We start from the raw sequence: 23,334 nt of genomic DNA on the forward strand, positions 1-23,334 counted from the left end.
CCTGAATTATAGGAGAACACCCTTTTCTGTCTAGTAGAATGCACACTAACAGTGTTTATTTGAAATTATGACTTCAGTTTAATACTGAGCAAAGTTTTAGGCCCGTCTACTCTGGGATCTTATTCCTTGTGAGTAACAACAAAGATATCAGTCACAAGAATAAATTCACTGTCCAGCAGAGCTGAGGTGAACTGAGGAAGCATCTTCAGCTAATGTGGCAGGTCTGTTTTTTTAAACTGCTTTTCTCTTCCAGGTCTGAAACTCCACAGACTCATCTGGAACAGGCCACTGCCCAGGACGAGAGCCACCAGCAGAAGGATCTCCAGGAAGAACTAGGTGCTGAGTCCCATCCCCAGCAATACTGAATTCTAAGGACATATATTCTTCTTCAGTTCTGGTTACCCTTGTGTCATAGGTTCTGTTTGCCTAGCCAGTGACCCAGCATGGCTGCTTCTGGACCTAGATTATTATTTTTTTTTCTTTTTTTTGATCATACCACTTGAGAGACCTGAGGAAGCCAAAGTAAGCCACAAACACCTTCTACACATGTTCTTCAAATTAGGATCAAGGCCTACAGACTAAAAGACACCCCTTGTAGCTGGGAACTCAGCGGTGAAGGAAATTCCAGCTGATCTCCAGGTGATCACACCTAATCTGATTCATGTGTCCGCTGACTCAGTTCTCGAAAAGAGAAGAACGCATCAAAAATATACTTGAGATACAGAAATCCTGAGACAAAGATTACTCAGAAGCCTACATTTACCAGCAAGTGGACTCCACCTTGGGATAACATGACATATAAGCTACTATGTGGAATGAATCCAGGAATCTTGAAAAAGCCATTAAAATTGTGACTATCTTCCTAGCGTTTCTCCAAGGCAAGCACTTGCCTGTAGTAGGTGTAGTAGGTTCTATCAATATTTACTGATAAATGCTAATTATTATTAGCTTTATTTTGTTTGAGTTTTGTTTTAAATGTTTGTTTATGGTTCATTTGGTTTTGGTTTTGCTATTTTGATGTTATTTATTCTTGTTATTAGTTCCATAATTTTCAAAGTTTATCCATTGTTTATATTCACTATTGTTTCAAATATATTGTTTGTTAATAAAAAATTAATTTCCAACTTTTCACACTTAATTTCAGTTTCTTTCATCAAGTGTGGTGTCACACTGCTATAAGCCCCAAATTTCCAGGTACAGGTGGAAGCCATGGGTCAATGCCCAGTGGATGTCAACTCCTTGCTTTTATGCAGTTGGGCCGCAGCTGCCTTAGTACAGCTCCTGATCTCAGCACTGTTGGTGACAGAGATCACGTGGGATCCTGTGTGCCCCCAGTAGCTTCACCCTTCAGTGTTGTATGCCAGGAAAAACAAAGGAAACAGTAACAGATAATAAGATCCCGAATGTCAACAAGCTACAGAGATTATAAAGACATGTCCTAATTTCTTTTTCTATGACCAAATACCATTACCTGCAGGGAGTAACACAAAGGGTACTCAAAGGAATGAGATCTGGCACATGGATGTGTTCCACTTTACAGAATTTGGAAAATTAAAATATGTACACCACACCATTGACACTTATTCAGGTTTTCTATGGGCAACTGCCTTTAGCTCAGGAAAGGCTTCTTTAGTAATCACACATTTGTTAGAAGTTATGGCTATCATTAGTATACATGTACAAATAAAGACAGATAATGACTCAGAATATGTCTCTAAGGAATGAAATAGTTTTTTGCTTATTATAGTATAAGGTATATTACAGGTATATCAAACAATCTCAAAGGTCAATTAGTTATAGAAAAATCAAAGCGAGTGATGTGGGATTTCCCTCATTTTGTTGTGATTACCATTAACAAATAAAAAAACTGCTTTGGACCTAAAGCAGGAAAGAACTTAGCTAGGCAGGGAAAACTAAACTGAATGCTAGGATAAAGAAGGACAGAGTCAGAGAGAAGCCATGTAGCCCTACTAGAGCCAGATGGAACTTTAGTTGGTAAGCCACAGCCATGTGGCAATACACAGATTAATATAAATAGGTTAAATTAATATGCAAGAGTCAGCCACTAAGAAGCTAGAGCTAATGGGCCAAGCAGTGATTTAATTAATACGGTTTCTGTGTGATTATTTCAGTTTTGGACCACAAGGACAAACAAGCAGCCTCCCTCCTACAAATTGGTGCACCAATGTGGCAGACTAAATCTACTTAAAAACCTGAGAGAGCTTTAAAAGGAATTCTCAACATAAAAGAACAGAGTTTAGCACAGTTTCTTGGTATCCACATTTTTTTTCTAGATGTGCTTGCAGTGAGTAAGGTGTCATGGGGACCAGTAAAATCTGTGTGACTTCTTTAAAAAAATAACAACAAATAGCAGGTTCCTAGTTTGCCAGCATGAATGGCTTTGGCTCTTTTGGGAAGTTTGACTATTGAACATTTAAATGGGGTTTGTGGATAGTGTACTGCAAGTTACTTGGTGGCAGCATGGGCCAATTGGTTATCAGAGTTGAGATGGTGATGATGGCAGTCTCAGGCACTAAGGGACTTCCACCATTTTGGACTGTGCAGAGCAGCCGGAAGTACCGTATATATTTAAGGAATGCTGAAGCTTTAGATTTCAAGAAGCACTTAGCATTTTAAGATCTCCTGAACACCACAGAATTAAAGATTCACAATAGGACACATTCAGACATGAAAGACCTCTAAGTGAGCCACAATGTTAGATAAATGTACATAGGCTTGGGAAAGAAAAGAAAGTATAGACTGTTATAAAAAAAAGTAAATGGTTTTTAAAAAAATAAAACAATATTTTTAAAGAGACAGTACAGACAGTCATAGATTAAAGGAGTAAAGATAATGAAATAAATATGAAAAAGTAATAGAGTAAAAATGGAATATAATCAGAGCAACATAAAGATGGAATATAATCAGAGAATCTGGATTATGTATATAATTGTTTTCTTTGAATTTTTTGACTGTGAAGAGCTTAATACACAGACATTTCATAAGCTAAATTAGCATATATATTATTAAGGTATCTTGACTTCAGAATTTGGGTCTAAGGATATGTTGCTTTGGAAAAGAGATTCTTCGTTTGTTTCCACAGAGGATGAGAACTTGTGAATTCATTCCAGGCTAATGTTGTTTAATGAACCAAGACCCCGTCAAAGGTTGTCCTAAACACCCCTCAAAAATTACTTCACCCAATAAACAGCAGGTAGAAGTTTAGACAGAACTATGCCCATATTCCCAACATTGCCTATAAATGTGTTTTTACATTTAAAAGGGGATATGCTATAGAGATTTGCATTGGTATGGATCTTTGTTTGTTGATACAAAACTTCTGAATTAAATCAGCTGGCATATTTCAAGGATATGCTAACCTCACAATGGAAACTAGGAGAGGAGCTACATTGGGGAAGTGCTTTTGCACTTGTTTCTGCAGGAGAGGAAAAGCTATGGATACCATCAAAATTGATAAAGATTTGATTTGAAAAAGAGAAACCTCTTGAGAAAGAGAAATGGCAGCTCATTCACAGAGGAGACAATCATAAGAAAACTTCATAATGGTTGTGGCAGAGTTCTGTTCTTGTCTTTAAGGAAAATACTCGACCGACTCAGACGGCATAGGCAGACGGACACGGATGGCGGAGGCAGACGGACCCGGACAGTGGAGGCAGATGGAGAACACCATACACAGCTGGCAGGGACCAGCTGGGACTGTTGCAGCAGCAGAGGACGCAGGCCACAGGTGACCGGAAGCGTCGTGGTAGCAGATGCAGGCTGCAGGGACCGGCTCGCAACACCGAGAGCAGATCGCCCCACTACAATTAAATCAAAGAGGTAGGCCTTTAGTTGGCAAGGTCCCTGGCAAAGGAGGAGCCGGGTCCTATTCCTGAAGACCCTTCTGAGTGGTGAGAGGGATCTTGGCTCCCGGCAGGAGCCAGGAAAGAGAACAAGGGAATTTGTAAGAGGAGGCCCTGGCCAGCAGATAGCATTGATAGGAGGAGATGGGCAGGCGCCAAGGCAAGAATTCACCCAATAATCTGAAAAACAGCATGAAAACACCAGAACCCAAGGATCTTACAACAGAAGGTCTTCAACACCCTAACACAGAAGAAGTGGAAAAAAATTGACTTTATGAAAGCAATAGAGTCCCTTAAACAACATGTGAAAAATGCCCTTATAGAAATGGATGAGAAGTATAACCAAAAGTTTGAAGAAATGAGTAAATACAAACATAATACCCTGGGAAACCAAGAAAGAACGATCAAACAGGTAATGGAAACAGTTCAAGAATTGAAAACTGAAATGGAAGCAAGGAAGAAAACACAAACTGAGGACCAGTTGGATATGGAAAATCTAGGTCAACGAGCAGAGCCTACAGAAACAAGCACAATCAATAGAATACAAGAAATAGAAGAAAGAATCTCAGATTCTGAGGACACCATAGAGAAAATAAATGCACTGATCAAAGAAAACTGCAAAGCCAACAAATTCTCATCACAAAACATTCAGGAATTATGGGACACAATAAAAAGACCAAACCTAAGAATAATAGGAATAGAAGAAGGAGAAGAGTCACAGCTCAAAGGGCCAGAAAATATTTTTAACAAAATTATGGAAGAAAACTTTCCCAACATACAGAAAGATATTCCTTTGAATATTCAAGAAGCATACAGAACACCAAACAGGCTGGTTCAAAGAAAAACCTCCCCTTGCCATATAATAATCAAAACACAAAATATAAAGTTTAAAGAAAAAATATTAAGAGCTGCAAAGGAAAAAGGCCAAGTAACTTATAAAGGTAAACCAATCAGACTTACACTTGACTTCTCTATGGAAACCATGAAAATCAGAAGGTCCTGGATAGAAGTACTGCAGAAGTTAAGAGACCATGGACGCAAGCCCAGACTACTATTCCCAGCCAAGCTTTTGTTAACTATAAATGGAGAAAACAAGACATTCCAGGATAAGAGCAAATTTAAACAACACGTAGCCACGAATCCAGCCCTACAGAAAATAATAGAAGGAAAATCGCAACCCAAGGAATCCAACATTGCCAACACTGCCTACAATAACTCAGGCATATATCGACCCTTCACCAGCACAACTCAAAGAAGGGAGACACACAAATTCTACTACCAAAAACAATAAGAATATCTGGAGTAAACAACCACTGGTCATTAATATCACTTAATTAATGGTCTCAATTCACCTATAAAAAGGAACAGGATAAGAGATTGGATACGAAAACAGGATCCAACATTCTGGTGTTTGCAAGAAACACATCTCAACCACAAAGACAGGCATCTACTCAGAATAAAGGGTTGGGAAAAGGTCTTTCAAGCAAATGGTCCTAAGAAAAAAGCAGATGTGGCCATATCAATTTCTAACAAAACTGGCTTTAAACTAAAATCAATAAGAAGAGATCGAAATGGACACTTTATACTCATAACAGGAACAATTCGTCAGGATGACGTCTCAATCCTGAATATCTATGCCCCTAATATAAAAGCACCTACTTATGTAAAAGAAATATTACTAAAACTCAAGGCAGACATCAAACCACACACACTATTAGTAGGAGACTTCAACACACTTCTCTAAGCAATGGATAGGTCAATCAGACAGAAACCTAATAGAGAATTAAGAGAATTATTGGAGGTAATGAAGCAAATCGACTTAACAGACATCTATAGAACATTCCACCCAAATAGGAAAGAATATACCTTCTTCTCTGCAGCTCATGGAACCGTCTCGAAAATTGACCACATACTCAGAAACAAAGCAAACATCCACAGTTACAAAAAAATATTACTAACCACCTGTGTCTTATCAGATCACCATGGATTAAAGTTAGAATTCAACAACAATGCTACCCCCGGAAAGCCTACAAAGTCATGGAAACTGAACAGCCAACTACTGAACCATACCTGGATTAAGGAAGAAATAAGAAAAGAAATTAAAGTCTTCCTGGAATTCAATGAAAATAAAGAAACAACATACTCAAACTTATGGGACGCTATGAAAGCAATCCTAAGAGGAAAGTTCATCGCACTAAGTGCCCACTTAAAGAAAACAGAGAAAGCTCACATTGGAGACTTAACAGCCCACCTGAAAGCTCTAGAAAAAAAAGAAGCAGACTCACCTAGGAGGAGTAGGAGACTGGAAATAATCAAACTGAGGGCTGAAATCAATAAAATAGAAACACAGAGAACAATCCAAAGAATCAATGAAACAAAAAGCTGGTTCCTGGAGAAAATCAACAAGATTGATAAACCCCTATCCAAACTAATCAAACGGCAGAGAGAGAATTTGCAAATTAATAAGATCAGAAATGAAAAGGGGGACATAACCACAGACACAGAGGAAATTCAAAGAATCATTAGATCTTACTACAAAAGCCTATATGCCACAAAACTGGAAAATGTAAAGGAAATGGATACTTTCTTAGATAAATATCATTTTCCAAAGTTAAATCAGGACCAGGTGAACAATCTAAATAGACCTGTTAGTCGCGAAGAATTAGAAGCTGTTATCAAAAACCTCCCTACCAAAAAAAGCCCAGGACCAGATGGTTTCAATGCGGAATTCTACCAGAACTTCCAAGAAGAGCTAATACCTATACTCCTCAATGTATTCCACAATATAGAAACAGAAGGGTCATTACCAAATTCCTTTTATGAAGCTACAGTTACTCTGATACCAAAACCACACAAAGACTCAACCAGGAAAGAGAATTACAGGCCGATCTCACTCATGAATATCGATGCAAAAATCCTCAACAAAATACTGGCAAACCGAATCCAAGAACACATCCGAAAAATTATCCATTATGATCAAGTAGGCTTCATTCCTGAGATGCAGGGCTGGTTCAACATACGAAAATCTATCAATGTAATCCAGCATATAAATAAACTGAAAGAAAAAAAACATATGATCATTTCATTAGATGCTGAAAAAGCATTCGACAAAATTCAACATCCATTTATGTTAAAAGTCTAGGAGAGATTAGGGATACAAGGGTCATACCTAAATATAATAAAAGCTATATACAGCAAGACGACAGCTAACATCAAAATAAACGGAGAGAAACTCAAAGCCATCCCCCTTAACTCAGGAACACGACAAGGCTGTCCACTTTCGCCATACCTCTTCAATATAGTACTGAAAGTTCTAGCAATAGCAATAAGACAACATAATGGGATCAAGGGGATTCAAATTGGAAAGGAAGAAGTTAAACTTTCGTTTCTCGCAGATGATATGATAGTGTACATAAGCGACCCCCAAAACTGCACCAAAGAACTTTTACAGCTGATAAACAGCTTTAGTAATGTGGCAGGATACAAGATCAACTCCAAAAAATCAGTCGCCCTCTTATACACAAAGGATATGGAAGCAGAGAGGGAAATCAGAGAAGCTTCTCCATTCACGATAGCCACAAACAGCATAAAATATCTTGGGGAAAATCTAACCAAGGAAGTGAAAGATCTATTTGACAAGAACTTTAAGGCATTGAAGAAAGAAATTGAAGAGGATACCAAAAAATGGATGGACATCTCTTGCTCTTGGATTGGGAGGATCAACATAGTAAAAATGGCAATTCTACCAAAGGCAATTTATAAATTCAATGCAATCCCCATCAAGATCCCATCAAAATTCTTCACAGATCTGGAGAGGACAATAATCAACTTTATATGGAAAAACAAAAAACCCAGGATAGCCAAAACAATCCTATACAATAAAGGATCTTCTGGAGGCATTACCATCCCTGACTTCAAACTCTATTACAGAGCTACAGTAATGAAAACAGGGTGGTACTGGCATAAAAACAGAGAAGTCGACCAATGGAATCGAATAGAAGACCCGGATTTTATCCCACAAACCTATGAACACCTCATTTTCGATAAAGGAGCTAAAAGTATACAATGGAAGAAAGAAAGCATCTTCAACAAATGGTGCTGGCACAACTGGATGTCAACCTGTAGAAGAATGAAAATAGACCCATATCTATCACCGTGCACAAAACTCAAGTCCAAATGGATTAAAGACCTCAATATCAGCCCGGAAACACTGAACCTGATAGAAGAGAAAGTGGGAAATACCCTACAACAGATGGGCACAGGTGATCGATTCTTAGGTATAACCCCAGAAGCACAGGCATTAAGGGCAACATTGAATAAATGGGACCTACTAAAACTGAGAAGCTTCTGTAAAGCAAAGGACACTGTCACTAAGACACAAAGGCAACCTACTGACTGGGAGAAGATCTTCACCAACCCCGCAACAGACAAAGGTCTGATCTCAAAAATATATAGAGAACTCAAGAAACTAGACTTTAAAATGCTAATTAACCCAATTAAAAAGTGGGGCACTGAACTGAACAGAGAATTCTCAACAGAAGAAGTTCAAATGGCCAAAAGATACTTAAGGTCGTGCTCATTTTCCTTAGCAATCAGGGAAATGCAAATCAAAACAACTTTGAGATATCATCTTATACCTGTCAGAATGGCTAAAGTCAAAAATACCAAGGATAGCCTTTGCTGGAGAGGCTGTGGAGGAAGGGGTACCCTCATCCATTGCTGGTGGGAATGCAATCTTGTGCAACCACTGTGGAAGTCAGTGTTTCGGTTTCTCAGGAAATTCGGGATTAACCTACCCCTGGACCCAGCAATACCACTCTTGGGAATTTACCCAAGAGATGCTCTATCACATGTCAAAAGCATTTGTTCAACTATGTTCATAGCAGTATTATTTGTAATAGCCAGAACCTGGAAACAACCTAGATGCCCTTCAATGGAAGAATGGATGAAGAAAGTATGGAATATATACACACTAGAGTACTACGCTGCGGTAAAAAACAATGACTTCTCTAATTTTGCATGCAAATGGATGGAAATAGAAAACACTATCCTGAGTGAGGTATCTCAGACCCAAAAAGATGAACATGGGATGTACTCACTCATAATTGGTTTCTAGCCATAAATAGGGGTCACGGAGTGTGCAATTGGCGAACCTAAAGAAGCTAAGTAAGAAGGTGAACCCAAGGAAAAACATATAGTTATCCTCTTGGATAAGGGAAGTAGACAAAATTGCCGGGGAGAAAAGTGGGATGTTGGGGGTGGGGTGGGATGGGGGTAAGGAGAGATGGGGAGAGAAAAGGTAGAAGGGAAGGAGGGGGGACTTGGGGAAACAGGAGGATCGGGATAAAGGAAGGTTGGATAGGGGAGCACGGAAGCACAATTCTTAGTTAAGGGACCCACTTTAGGGTGGGCAGGAGAATTTACCCTAGAAGGTCTCCCAGGTGCCCAAGTTGAGGTCCCCAGTTAGTTCCTTGGGCAGCTGAGGATAGGGAACCTGAAATGACCCTATCCTAGAGCAATACTGACGAATATCTTGCATATCATCCTAGAACTTTCATCTGGCGATGGATGGAGATAGAGACAGAGACCCACACTGGAGCAATGGACTGAGATCCCAAGGTCCCAATGAGGAGCAGAAGGAGGGAGAACATGAGCAAAGAAGTCGGGACCACGAGGGGTGCACCCACCCACTGAGACAGTGGAGCTGATCTACTGGGAGCTCACCAAGGCCAGCTGGACTGTTACCAAAAAAGCATGGGATAAAACTGGACTCTCTGACTGTGATGAACAATGAGGGCTGATGAGACGCCAAGGACAATGGCACGCAGTTTTGATCCTATGCAATCTGCTGGCTTGGTGGGAGCCTAGCCAGTTTGGATGTTCACCTTCCTAGATATGGACGGAGGGGGGAGGACCTAGGACTTACCACAGGGCAGGGAACCCTGACTGCTCTTTGGACTGGAGAGGGAGGGGGAGAGGAGTGGGGGGAAGGGGAGAGGGGTGGGAGGAGGGGGAGAAGAGTGGGAGGAGGGGGAGGGAAATGGGAGCCTGGGAGGAGTTGGAAATTTGTTTTTTTTCTTTATTCTTCTTTTATGAATAAAAAAATAAATAAATAATTAAAAATCTCCCTTCCAGAAAAAGCCCAGGACCAGATGGTTTCAATGCAGAATTCTACCAGAACTTCCAAGAAGAGCTAATACCTATACTCCTTAATGTATTTCACAATATAGAAACAGAAGAGTCATTGCCAAATTCCTTTTATGAAGCTACAGTTACCCTGATACCAAAACCACACAAAGACCCAACCAAGAAAGAGTACTACAGGCCTATCTCACTCATGAATATCGACACAAAAATTCTCAATAAAATACTGGCAAAACAAATCCAAGAACGCATTAGAAAAATTATCCATCATGATCAAGTAGGCTTCATCCAAGAGATGCAGGGCTGGTTCAATATACGCAAATCTATTAATGTACTCCACCATATAAATAAACTGAAAGAAAAAACAATATGATCATTTCATTAGATGCTGAAAAAGCATTTGACAAAATTCAACACCCCTTTATTATAAAAGGCTTGGAGAGATTAGGGATACAAGGGTCATACCTAAATATAATAAAAGCTATTTACAGCAAGCCGACAGCTAACATTAAATTTAATGGAGAAAAGCTCAAATCCATCCCAGTAAAATCAGGAACACGACAAGGCTGTCCAATCTCTCCATACCTCTTCAATATAGTGCTTGAAGTTCTAGCAATAGCAATAAGAAAACATAAGTTGATCAAAGGGATTCATATCGGAAAAGAAGAAGTTAAGCTCTCTTTATTTGCAGATGATATAATAGTATACATAAGCGACCCCAAAAACTCTACCAAAGAATTCCTACAGCTGATAAACACCTTTAGTAATATGGCAGGATACAAGAACAACTCCAAAGAATCAGTGCCCTTCCGATACACTAAGGATAAGGAAAGAGAGAGACAAATTAGAGAAGCATCACCTTTCATGATAGCCACAAATAGCATAAAATATCTTGGCGTAACTCTGACCAAGGATGTGTAAGATCTATTTGACAAGAACTTTAAGTCTTTGAAGAAAGAAATTGAAGAGGACACCAGAAAATGGAAGGATCTCCTTTGCTCTTGGATTGGGAGGATCAACATAGTAAAAATGGCAATTCTACCAAAATCAATCTCTAAAATTCAATGCAATCCCCACCAAAATCCCATCAAAATTTTTACAGATCTGAAGAAGACAATAATCAACTTTATATGGAAAAACAAAAAACCCAGGATAGCCAAAACAATCTTATACAACAAAGGATCATCTGGAGGCATTACCATCCCTGACTTCAAACTCTACTACAGAGATACAGTGTTGAAAACAGCTTGGTATTGGAATAAAAACAGAGAAGTTGACCAATGGAATCGAATAGAAGACCCTGACATTAACCCTCAAACCTATGAACACCTGATTTTCGATAAAAGAGCTAAAAGTATACAATGGAAAAAAGAGAGCATCTTCAGCAAATTGGGCTGGCAAAGCTGGATGTCAACCTGTAGAAGAATGAAAATAGATCCATATCTATCACCATGCACAAAACTCATGTCCAAATGGAATAAAGACCTCAATATCAGTCCGAACACACTGAACCTGATAGAAGAGAAAGTGGGAAGTATTCTACAACACGTGGGCACAGGAGACCACTTCCTACATATAACCCCAGCAGCACAGACATTAAGGACCTCATTGAATAAATGGGACCTCCTGAGACTGAGAAGCTTCTGTAAAGCAAAGGACACTGTGGCTAAGACACAAACGCAACCCACTGACTGGGAGAAGATCTTCACCAACCCTGCAACTGACAAAGGTCTGATCTCCAAAATATATAAAAATCTCAAGAAACTAGACCATAAAAGGCTAATCAACCCAATTATAAAATGGGGCACTGAGCTGAAGAGAGAATTCTCAACAGAAGAAGTTCAAATGGCCAAAAGACACTTAAGGTCATGCTCAACTTCCTTAGCGATCAGGGAAATGCAAATCAAGACAACTTTAAGATACAATCTTACACCTGTCAGAATGGCTAAAATCAAAAACATCAATGATAGCCTTAGCTGGAGAGGTTGTGGAGAAAGGGGTACACTCATCCATTGCTGGTGGGAATGCAAACTTGTGCAACCACTTTGGAAAGCAGTGTGGCGGTTTCTCAGGAAATTTGGTATGAACCTACCCCTGGACCGAGCAATACCGCTCTTGGGAATATACCCAAGAGAGGCCTTATCATACAACAAAATATATGCTCTACTGTGTTCATAGCAGCATTGTTTATAATATCCCGAACCTGGAAACAACCTAGATGCCCTTCAATGGAAGAATGGATGAAGAAAGTATGGAATATATAGATATTAGGGTACAACTCAGCAGTAAAAAACAAGGGCTTCTTGAGTTTTGCATGCAAATGGATGGAAATAGAAAACACTATCCTGAGTGAGGTAAGCCAGACCCAAAAAGAGGAACTTGGGATATTCTCACTCATATTTGGTTTCTAGACATAAACAAAGGACATTGAGCCTATATTTAGTGACCCTAAAGAAGCTAAATAAGGAGAACAAAAAGAACAGCATATAAGCATCATCTTGAATATTAACCTTCATCAGGCGTTGAAACTAGACAGAGACTGAGACCCACATTGGAGCACCCGACTGAAATCTCAAGGTCCAAATCAGGAGCAGAAGGAGAGAGAGCACGAGAAAGGAACTCAGGACCGGGAGGGGTGCACCCACACACTGAGACAATGGGGATGTTCTATTGGGAACTCACCAAGACCAGCTGTCCTGGGTCTGAAAAAGCCTGGGATAAAACTGGACTCTCTGAACATAACTGACAGTGAGGACTACTGAGAACTCAAGAACAATGGCAATGGGTTTCTGATCCTACTGCACATACTGGCTTTGTGGGAGCCTAGGCCGTTTGGATGCTCACCTTACTAGACCTGGTTGGAGGTGGGGGTTCCTTGGACTTCCCACAGGGCAGGGAACCCTGATTGCTCTTCGGGCTGAGGAGGGGGGGACTTGGCTGGGGGAGGAGGAGGGAAATGGGAGGCAGTGGAGGGGAAGAGACAGAAATCTTTAATAAATAAATAAAATAAAATAAACCAAAAAAGAAACTCAAAATAAATAAATAAACAAATGAAAAAATGGAAAATACTCATCTTCATAGAATCAAGAGAACTTGGACACTTAGATGCCTAAAGATGAAAAGATATCTATGCAGAAAGAATCACCAAGCTTAAAGAAATCTGACATCATTTGCATGGTAAAATTTGATTATCCAGACATGTGTACATCTCTAATTATAAATAAGAGCTGACTTTGGAGTTGGACAATGTCTATCCTTCTCTAAATCCAAGCATGTTGCTAAAAAAAAATCAGAATTTTTGTCTCATGTCAGGAGCCTTTTGGTATGGGACAGAAAGAAGATAGATTTGAAGGAAATATTTTACTTTTCTTCATGCCCATTTTGTGTATATCATATCTTTCATTGAATACATGTCTATATGAATAATATTTAAGTTTTCAACAATGAAAACTAGATTTTCTTGCAATAATCTTTGAAACTTCCAGGTAGAAGATGGTGCTGACAACAATGACTCCACCTGGTTAATTAAGACATCATGATGCTGATAGTGCTACTATGAGAACAGTTTTTGGGGACCAGCTCCAGAAATGGTGAGCCTTCTTACAATGCTTTGGTCAGAACTTCAAATAAGAACTTTAAAAAAAACCCTATCGACTACTCAAAGACCTTACACAATTATATAAAGCAGTAATTTTAAACTTAACTGTCATTTTACTTTTACAGGATCCCATAGAAAGAACATTGCCCCCATGAAAGCTGAAAGCAACTCTAGAAGATGACATCCCCTTTCCCCAAGAAACTTTGTCCTTAGGGTTAGGGACACCATTTTGGGGAAGATTATAATTCATATAGCGTGGGGAGTTGGGGTGGAAATCATGTAGCCTCAAAGATTAAAAAAAATCCAGAAAAAATAAAGAAGGAAAACTGAATGGGATGATAGGTAGATTAGTGTGAACTTACTCACACTAATAATAATAATAGTGAGTAATAGAGTGAATACTTGAGAGCTATTATTTACTGACAATTTACATTGGTATAAATTTTTGTATATTGATATAAGTTCAAATTCTATTTGTTATATTGAATATGCTCTGATTTATGCTTAACTGTATATTTATCTGTGTGTTTGTATACCTATGCAAAGTTATTTTGTCAGATTGTATACATACATGCTTCTACCTGTGTTTAAGACATTTTGTATATTGATACAATTTTAGGATATATTTATCATATTGCAGTATATATTTCTACCTGTGATCAAGATATTTATACATTGTTTACATTTTGAGGTTAATGTACTCATTTGTTGTACAGTTGTTTAAAGATTGTTTAATATTCTAATATGAAGTCTTAGTCTTTAAGTTATGCAGGTGTTAAGTATTATACGTCAATAGTCATCCATGTTTGTCTACATACAGTTAAACTAATCAGGTTCTTTAGATACATAGAGATAGATTGTATCTATCCACATAGCTAGGTATAGTTTAACCACTTCAAAGATGTGTAGAACATGGCATTTAAACAACTTGGGAATTTGTTAATGTGAGACATGATTGCTCTTGGCAATCATTGATCTATTCCTGAGAGAGTGTTGAGCACCAAAGACACTCCACTTGGAGTTTGATTTTTCTTGGCAAAACTGGCTTTTTGCCTATGCCTTGATCAATGACAATGTGCACAATTACCAGACTTGACCCAGCATGATACAAGAAAAAATGCTGCCGAACATTCACAAGACAGGGTAAGATGGTTCTGCAAAATTTCCTGCCGCTGAATATGGTCTGTCAGTTACTCTAGGTGTTAGCCAAAGTTGGCTGCTTCAACATTGCAAATGAGACTTTGAGTGATTGCCTAGGCAGCCAGTTGCCTCTGTCATCTACTGTACATTTTGGAAGCTGCTTGATTGTGCTTCCTGCCTACTCAAGTTAATATTATCTCCCTTCTCCAGTCTTCAATGGGGTTGAAGACTACATAGCCATTATTACCATCCTCTTATGATCTAGTCAAGTCATTTCTACTACAATCTTAGACTCCTTAGGATAGAATGTTTATTAAAACATTAGGATATGTTCCTTGCTTAATATTGTCTATGCTGGTTGTAATTCTAATTTTATACTTGATATCTGTTCCTATTGTACTTAGTTTTGTATTAGGTTTGGAACTCTTTTATTTAAACAAAAGGGGGAGGTACTTTGGGAGATCCTTCATCCAATAACTTTTAATATACCAGCTCACTAGGGCATGGTCTCATAGTATAAATGCAACTGTAAAAAGTGCGCTGCCTCTCTCTCTCTTTGGACTCTTATTTTTATCTCCAATCTTCAGTTCCTGTTTCCCATTAGTGCAGAGGACTGTGATCTGTGATCCTACCCCTAAATAAATAAACATTTATAATACATAATCCTGAACTAATGTGGGATTATTTTGTAACTTCCATCATCAAAAGGGAGTATTTTTTTAAAATAATTTTTTATTGATAAAAGGAGAATAAAGAAAAGAAAGAAAAAAAACAAATTTCCACCTCCTCCCAGCCTCCCATTTCCCTCCCCCTCCTCCCATTCTTCTCCCCCTCCTCCCACCCCTCTCCCTTTCCTCCCACTTTTCTCCCCCTCCCTCTCCAGTCCAAAGAGCAGTCAGGGTTCCCTGCCCTGTGGTAAGTCCTAGGTCCTCCCCCCTCCATCCATATCTAGGAAGGTGAACATCCAAACTGGCTAGGCTCCCACCAAGCCAGTACATTGCGTTGGATCAAAACCGCGTGCCATTGTCCTTGGCGTCTCATCCGCCCTCATTGTTCATCACAGTCAGAGAGTCCAGTTTTATCCCATGATTTTTTTGGTAACAGTCCAGCTGGCCTTGGTGAGCTCCCAGTAGATCAGCTCCACTGTCTCAGTGGGTGGGTGCACCCCTCGTGGTCCCGACTTCTTTGCTCATGTTCTCCCTCCTTCTGCTCCTCATTGGGACCTTGGGAGCTCTAACCAGTGTTCCAGTGTGGGTCTCTGTCTCTATCTCCATCCATCGCCAGATGAATGTTCTAGGATGATATGCATGATATTCGTCAGTATTGCTCTAGGATAGGGTCATTTCAGGTTCCCTATACTCAGCTGCCAAAGGAACTAACTGGGGGCATCAGCTTGGGCACCTAGGAGCCCCTCTAGGGTCAATTCTCCTGCCCATCCTAAAGTGGGTCCTTTAACTAAGAAATGGGGTTCCGTGCTCCCCTATCCAACCTTCCTTTATCCCGATCCTCCTGTTTCCCCAAGTCCCCCCTCCTTTCCTTCTACCTTTTCTCTCCCCATCTCCCCTTACCCCCATCCCACCCCACCCCCAACATCCCACTTTTCTCCCCGGCAATTTTGTCTACTTCCCTTATCCAAGAGGATAACTATATGTTTTTCCTTGGGTTCACCTTCTTACTTAGCTTCTTTAGATTCGCCTATTGTAGACTTCGTGACCTCTATTTATGGCTAGAAACCAATTATGAGTGAGTACATCCCATGTTCATCTTTTTGGGTCTGAGATACCTCACTCAGGATAGTGTTTTCTATTTCCATCCATTTGCATGCAAAATTAGAGAAGTCATTGTTTTTTACCGCAGCGTAGTACTCTAATGTGTATATATTACATTCTTTCTTCATCCATTCTTCCATTGAAGGGCATCTAGGTTGTTTCCAGGTTCTGGCTATTACAAATAATACTGCTATGAACATAGTTGAACAAATGCTTTTGACATATGATAGAGCATCTCTTGGGTAAATTCCCAAGAGTGGTATTGCTGGGTCGAGGGGTAGGTTGATCCCGAATTTCCTGAGAAACCGAAACACTGACTTCCACAGTGGTTGCACAAGATTGCATTCCCACCAGCAATGGATGAGGGTACCCCTTCCTCCACAGCCTCTCCAGCAAAGGCTATCCTTGGTGTTTTTGACTTTAGCCATTCTGACAGGTGTAAGATGATATCTCAAAGTTGTTTTGATTTGCATTTCCCTGATTGCTAAGGAGATTGAGCACGACCTTAAGTGTCTTTTGGCCATTTGAACTTCTTCTGTTGAGAATTCTCTGTTCAGTTCAGTGCCCCATTTTTTAATTGGGTTAATTAGCCTTTTAAAGTCTAGTTTCTTGAGTTCTCTATATATTTTGGAGATCAGACCTTTGTCTGTTGTGGGGTTGGTGAAGATCTTCTCCCAGTCATTAGGTTGCCTTTGCGTCTTAGTGACAGTGTCCTTTGCTTTACAGAAGCTTCTCAGTTTTAGTAGGTCCCATTTATTCAATGTTGCCCTTAATGTCTGTGCTTCTGGGGTTATACCTAAGAATCGATCACCTGTGCCCATCTGTTGTAGGGTATTTCCCACTTTCTCTTCTATCAGGTTCAGTGTTTCCGGGCTGATATTGAGGTCTTTAATCCATTTGGACTTGAGTTTTGTGCACGGTGATAGATATGGGTCTATTTTCATTCTTCTACAGGTTGACATCCAGTTGTGCCAGCACCATTTGTTGAAGATGCTTTCTTTCTTCCATTGTATACTTTTAGCTCCTTTATCGAAAATGAGGTGTTCATAGGTTTGTGGGATTAAATCCGGGTCTTCTATACGATTCCATTGGTCGACTTCTCTGTTTTTATGCCAGTACCACCCTGTTTTCATTACTGTAGCTCTGTAATAGAGTTTGAAGTCAGGGATGGTAATGCCTCCAGACAATCCTTTATTGTATAGGATTGTTTTGGCTATTCTGGGTTTTTTGTTTTTCCATATAAAGTTGATTATTGTCCTCTCCAGATCTGTGAAGAATTTTGATGGGATCTTGATGGGGATTGCATTGAATTTATAAATTGCCTTTGGTAGAATTGCCATTTTTACTATGTTGATCCTCCCAATCCAAGAGCAAGGGATGTCCATCCATTTTTTGGTATCCTCTTCAATTTCTTTCTTCAATGCCTTAAAGTTCTTGTCAAATAGATCTTTCACTTCCTTGGTTAGATTTACCCCAAGATATTTTATGCTGTTTGTGGCTATCGTGAATGGAGAAGCTTCTCTGATTTCCCTCTCTGCTTCCATATCCTTTGTGTATAAGAGGGCGACTGATTTTTTGGAGTTGATCTTGTATCCTGCCACATTACTAAAGCTGTTTATCAGCTGTAAAAGTTCTTTGGTGCAGTTTTGGGGGTCGCTTATGTACACTATCATATCATCTGCGAATAACGAAAGTTTAACTTCTTCCTTTCCAGTTCGAATCCCCTTGATCCCATTATGTTGTCTTATTGCTATTGCTAGAACTTCCGGCACTATATTGAAGAGGTATGGTGAAAGTGGACAGCCTTGTCGTGTTCCTGAGTTAAGCGGGATGGCTTTGAGTTTCTCTCCGTTTAATTTGATGTTAGCTGTCGTCTTGCTGTATATAGCTTTTATTATATTTAGGTATGACCCTTGTATCCCTAATCTCTCCAAGACTTTTAACATAAATGGATGTTGAATTTTGTCGAATGCTTTTCCAGCATCTAATGAAATGATCATATGTTTTTTTCTTTCAGTTTATTTATATGCTGGATTACATTGATAGATTTTCGTATGTTGAACCAGCCCTGCATCTCAGGAATGAAGCCTACTTGATCATAATGGATAATTTTTCAGATGTGTTCTTGGATTCGGTTTGCCAGTATTTTGTTGAGGATTTTTGCATCGATATTCATGAGTGAGATCGGCCTGTAATTCTCTTTCCTGGTTGAGTCTTTGTGTGGTTTTGGTATCAGAGTAACTGTAGCTTCATAAAAGGAATTTGGTAATGACCCTTCTGTTTCTATATTGTGGAATACATTGAGGAGTATAGGAATTAGGTCTTCTTGGAAGTTCTGGTAGAATTCCGCATTGAACCCATCTGGCCCTGGGCTTTTTTTGGTAGGGAGGTTTTTGATAACAGCTTCTAATTCTTCGCGACTGACAGGTCTGTTTAGATTGTTCACCTGGTCCTGGTTTAATTTTGGTAATGGTATTTATCTAAAAAAGTGTCCATTTCTTTTACATTTTCCAGTTTAGTGGCATACAGGCTTTTGTAGTTAGATCTAATGACTCTCTGAATTTCCTCTGTGTTTGTGGTTATGTCCCCATTTTCATTCCTGATCTTATTAATTTGCGTGTTCTCTCTCTGCCGTTTGATTAGTTTGGATAGGGGTTTATCAATCTTGTTGATTTTCTCCAGGAACCAGCTTTTTGTTTCATTGATTCTTTGTATTGTTTTCTGTGTTTCTATTTTGTTGATTTCAGCCCTCAGTTTGATTATTTCCAGTCTCCTACTCCTCCTAGGTGAGTCTGCTTCTTTTTTTTCTAGAGCTTTCAGGTGGGCTGTTAAGTCTCCAATGTGAGCTTTCTCTGTTTTCTTTAAGTGGGCACTTAGTGCGATGAACTTTCCTCTTAACACTGCTTTCATAGTGTCCCATAAGTTTGAGTATGTTGTTTCTTTATTTTCATTGAATTCAAGGAAGACTTTAATTTCTTTCTTTATTTCTTCCTTAATCCAGGTATGGTTCAGTAGTTGACTGTTCAGTTTCCATGAGTTTGTAGGCTTTCTGGGGGTAGCATTGTTGTTGAATTCTAACTTTAATCCATGGTGATCTGATAAGACGCAGGTGGTTACTAATATTTTTTTGTAACTGTGTAAGTTAGCTTTTCTACCGAGTATGTGGTCAATTTTCGAGAAGGTTCCATGAGCTGCAGAGACGAAGGTATATTCTTTCCTGTTCGGGTGGAATAATCTATAGATGTCTGTTAAGTCCATTTGCTTCATTACCTCCATTAATTCTCTAATTTCGCTGCTAGGTTTCTGTTTGATTGACCTGTCCATTGGTGAGAGAGGAGTGTTGAAGTCTCCTACTAATAGTGTGTGTGGTTTGATGGCTGCCTTGAGTTTTAGTAATGTTTATTTTACATACGTGGGTGCTTTTATATTAGGGGCGTAGATATTCAGAATTGAGACTTCATCCTGATGAATTGTTCCTGTTATGAGTATAAAATGTCCCTCTCCATCTCTTCTGATTGATTTAAGTTTTATGTCAACTTTGTTAGAAATTAGTATGGCCACACCTGCTTGTTTCTTAGGTCCATTTGCTTGATAGGCCTTTTCCCAGCCCTTTACTCTGAGTAGGTGCCTGTCTTTGTGGTTGAGGTGTGTTTCTTGTAGACAGCAGAATGTTGGATCCTGTTTTTGTATCCAATCCCTTAGTCTGTGCCTTTTTATAGGTGAGTTGAGCCCATTGACATTAAGTGATATTAATGACCAGTGGTTGTTAACTCCGGTCACTTTTTTAATAGTAGGGTTTGTGTGTTTCCCTTCTTTGAGATGCGCTGGTGAAAGGTCTCTAGATGTCTGAGTTATTGAGGTCTTTGTTGGACTCCTTGGTTAGTGATTTTCCTTCTATAATTTTCTGTAAGGCTGGATTTGTGGCTACGTATTTTTTAAATTTGTTTTTATCCTGGAAAATTTTGTTTTCTCCATTTATAGTGAACGAAAGCTTGGCTGGATATAGTAGTCTGGGCTTGCCTCCATGGTCTCTTAGTTTTTGCAGCACATCTATCCAGGACCTTCTGGCTTTCATGGTTTCCATAGAGAAGTCAGGTGTAAGTCTGATAGGTTTACCTTTATAAGTAACTTGGCCTTTTTCCTTTGCGGCTCTTAATATTCTTTCTTTATTCTGTATATTTTGTGTTTTGATTATTATATGGCGAGGAGATGTTTTCTTTTGATCCAGCCTATTTGGTGTTCTGTATGCTTCTTGAACCTTCATAGGTACCTCTTTCTTCAGGTTGGGAAAGTTTTCTTCTATAATTTTATTAAGTATATTTTCTGTACCGTTGAGCTGCACTTCTTCTCCTTCTTCTACTCCAATTATTCTTAGGTTTGGTCTTTTTATTGTGTCCCAAATTTCCTGAATGTTTTGTGATGAGAATTTGTTGGTTTTGCTGTTTTCTTTGATCAGTGTGTTTATTTTCTCTATGGTATCTTCAGTGTCTGATATTCTTTCTTCTATCTCTTGTAATCTGTTGTTAGTACCTGTCTCTGTCATTCCTGTTCGTTTACCCAGATTTTCCATCTCCATTCTTCCCTCGGTTTGTGCTTTCTTCATTGCTTCCATTTCATTCTTCATGTCTTGAACCACTTCCCTAACCTGTTTGATTGCTTTTTCTTGTTTCTCTTGGTTTTCTTGTGTGTCTTTGAGCGATTTATTCATTTCCTCTACCATTTTGTTTGTAATCTCTTATTGTTTATGGCAGTTTTTCACCTCCTGTTTAAGGTCCTCTATTATTTTCATATAGTTAACTTTTGAGTCAATTTCTTCTATTTCTTCAGGAGTAGGGTGTACAATTCTTCTTATTTCTGGATCCCTGGTTTCTGGTGGTGTCATGTTGCCTTTCAGGTTGTTGGAGGAATTCTTGTATTGGCGCCTTCCCATCTCTTCCTTCAAATGGAGCCAGGAGAGGCCTGGTCTCTTGGTCCAGTCTTTGCTGTGATTGACTCTCTGGGTATATCTCTTCAGTGTAGAAGTAGGAACCGTTCCCGACCCGATGGTATTACTCAGCAACTAACCAGGGCCGCCAGTAGCCCAATGATCCAGGGCCAACAGGATGAATGGAGCAAGGGGGGGATGGTATCCAGGAGCGCGCAGGAAGCCTGGCGCCAGAGCTGAAGGTGCCCGGCTCCCTTACAGGGGACCCTTAGGCCTGCCCGGTAGGCAGGCACTCACCACTCTGGGTGGGTCGCCTTAGTTTAGGAGCTTAAAACTGTACTTGAGCACTGGTCCTAGCATACAGCAGGGCAGGGTTGGGCAGGGGTGCTGGGGGGGCTGGGTCGTGCAAAAGAAAGACAGCCCTGCAGAAGGAGCTGGGGGAGGGGGTTTGTGCTCTCTTCCAGGATGGTCTGCCCCTGGATAGCACACACTCACCCGTCCTGATGGGATTCCTCAGCAACTAAACCGGGCCGCCAGTAGCCCAATGATCCAGGGCCAACAGGATGAATGGAGAAACAGGGGGGGGTGGGGGGGTGGTATCAGGAGCGCGCAGGAAGCCTGGCACCAGAGCTGAAGGTGCCTGGCTCCCTTACAGGGGACCCTTAGGCCTGCCTGGTAGGCAGGCACTCACCGCTCTGGGTGGGTCGCCTTAGTTTAGGAGCTTGAAACTGTACTTGAGCAATGGTCCTAGCATACAGCAGGGCAGGGTTGGGCAGGGGTGCTGGGGGGGCTGGGTCGTGCAAAAGAAAGACAGCCCTGCAGAAGGAGCTGGGGGAGGGGGTTTGTGCTCTCTTCCGGGACAGTCTGCCCCTGGATAGCACACACTCACCCGTCCTGATGGGATTCCTCAGCAACTAAACAGGGCCGCCAGTAGCCCAATGATCCAGGGCCAACAGGATGAATGGAGCAAGCGGGGGATGGTATCTAGGAGCGCGCAGGAAGCCTGGCGCCCAAGAGGAAGTATTTTTAACTAAATGAACATAAAATACACAAAATTATCTTTTCTTAATGGTCTTTTGAAACAATGTCTCTCGTAGCCAACACTGACCTCAAACCAACCATACAAGTAAAGATGATCTAGAACCCCTGAATCTGACTCTATGTCTCAGAGCTAGGTTTTCAGTCAAGTGACACACTGCTGAGTTATTTTTTTTAATTTTTAAAATAAGAGATATTTGAGACACACCCAAAGTACTTAAACATACTTATACCCTCAATTGGACATTTTAATGAAATGAAACCTTCAATGATCAGGTAAATGTATAGTCCACCAATCTATTTAAATATATGGCATTACTTAATGGTGAAAAATTTTAAATATTCTTTATTAAGACTTTGGAAATCTGTAGTGTAATCTAGTCCATCCTAAAGAACTCCTGTACTGCAGAGCACAGGACAACATCTTTCCTGACTGTCTGCACCCTGTAGATGCCCAGTCAGATTTGTGTAGCACTCTGTACTGTTCCTGTGACTGCAGTGTAGGTGGCGTAATAACCAGGCTAGCTTAATATGAAACAGCAAATTTTAATGAAGGAATAGCTTACAACACCAGGGATCCAGCGATGAGCAGGAGAGGGAAAAATGAGAGGCCAGCTGGGCTCCACCCGCCAGATTTATATGTAAACATTAGCCCGAGGCAAACACGCCCTCCCTTGGTCAGAGTTTCCCCTACACTCCAGCACTTATATTCTCCTAGAACTCACTGATAGTTTTCTTCTTTGCAGTCAAGGGTAGATGACATACATTTTGGCACAACAGTAAAATAACATTACTATCCCCACTAACCACTGACCACTGCATTATCAGATGTATCTAATGTCCTGCCTAGATAGAATT

The 23,334-nt window shown here is 40.0% G+C and overlaps 1 protein-coding gene across 1 annotated transcript in view; it reads right to left on the minus strand.

Annotated features, from left to right (window-relative positions):
* Window positions 1-23,334, minus strand: part of LOC142860240 (sulfotransferase 2A1-like) — a 60,007-nt gene that overhangs the window by 23,600 nt on the left and 13,073 nt on the right. The gene's annotated exons all lie outside the window — the stretch shown is intronic.

The sequence above is a fragment of the Microtus pennsylvanicus genome, chromosome 1, assembly GCF_037038515.1.
Source record: "Microtus pennsylvanicus isolate mMicPen1 chromosome 1, mMicPen1.hap1, whole genome shotgun sequence".
In the NCBI taxonomy this organism is placed as follows: domain Eukaryota; kingdom Metazoa; phylum Chordata; class Mammalia; order Rodentia; family Cricetidae; genus Microtus; species Microtus pennsylvanicus.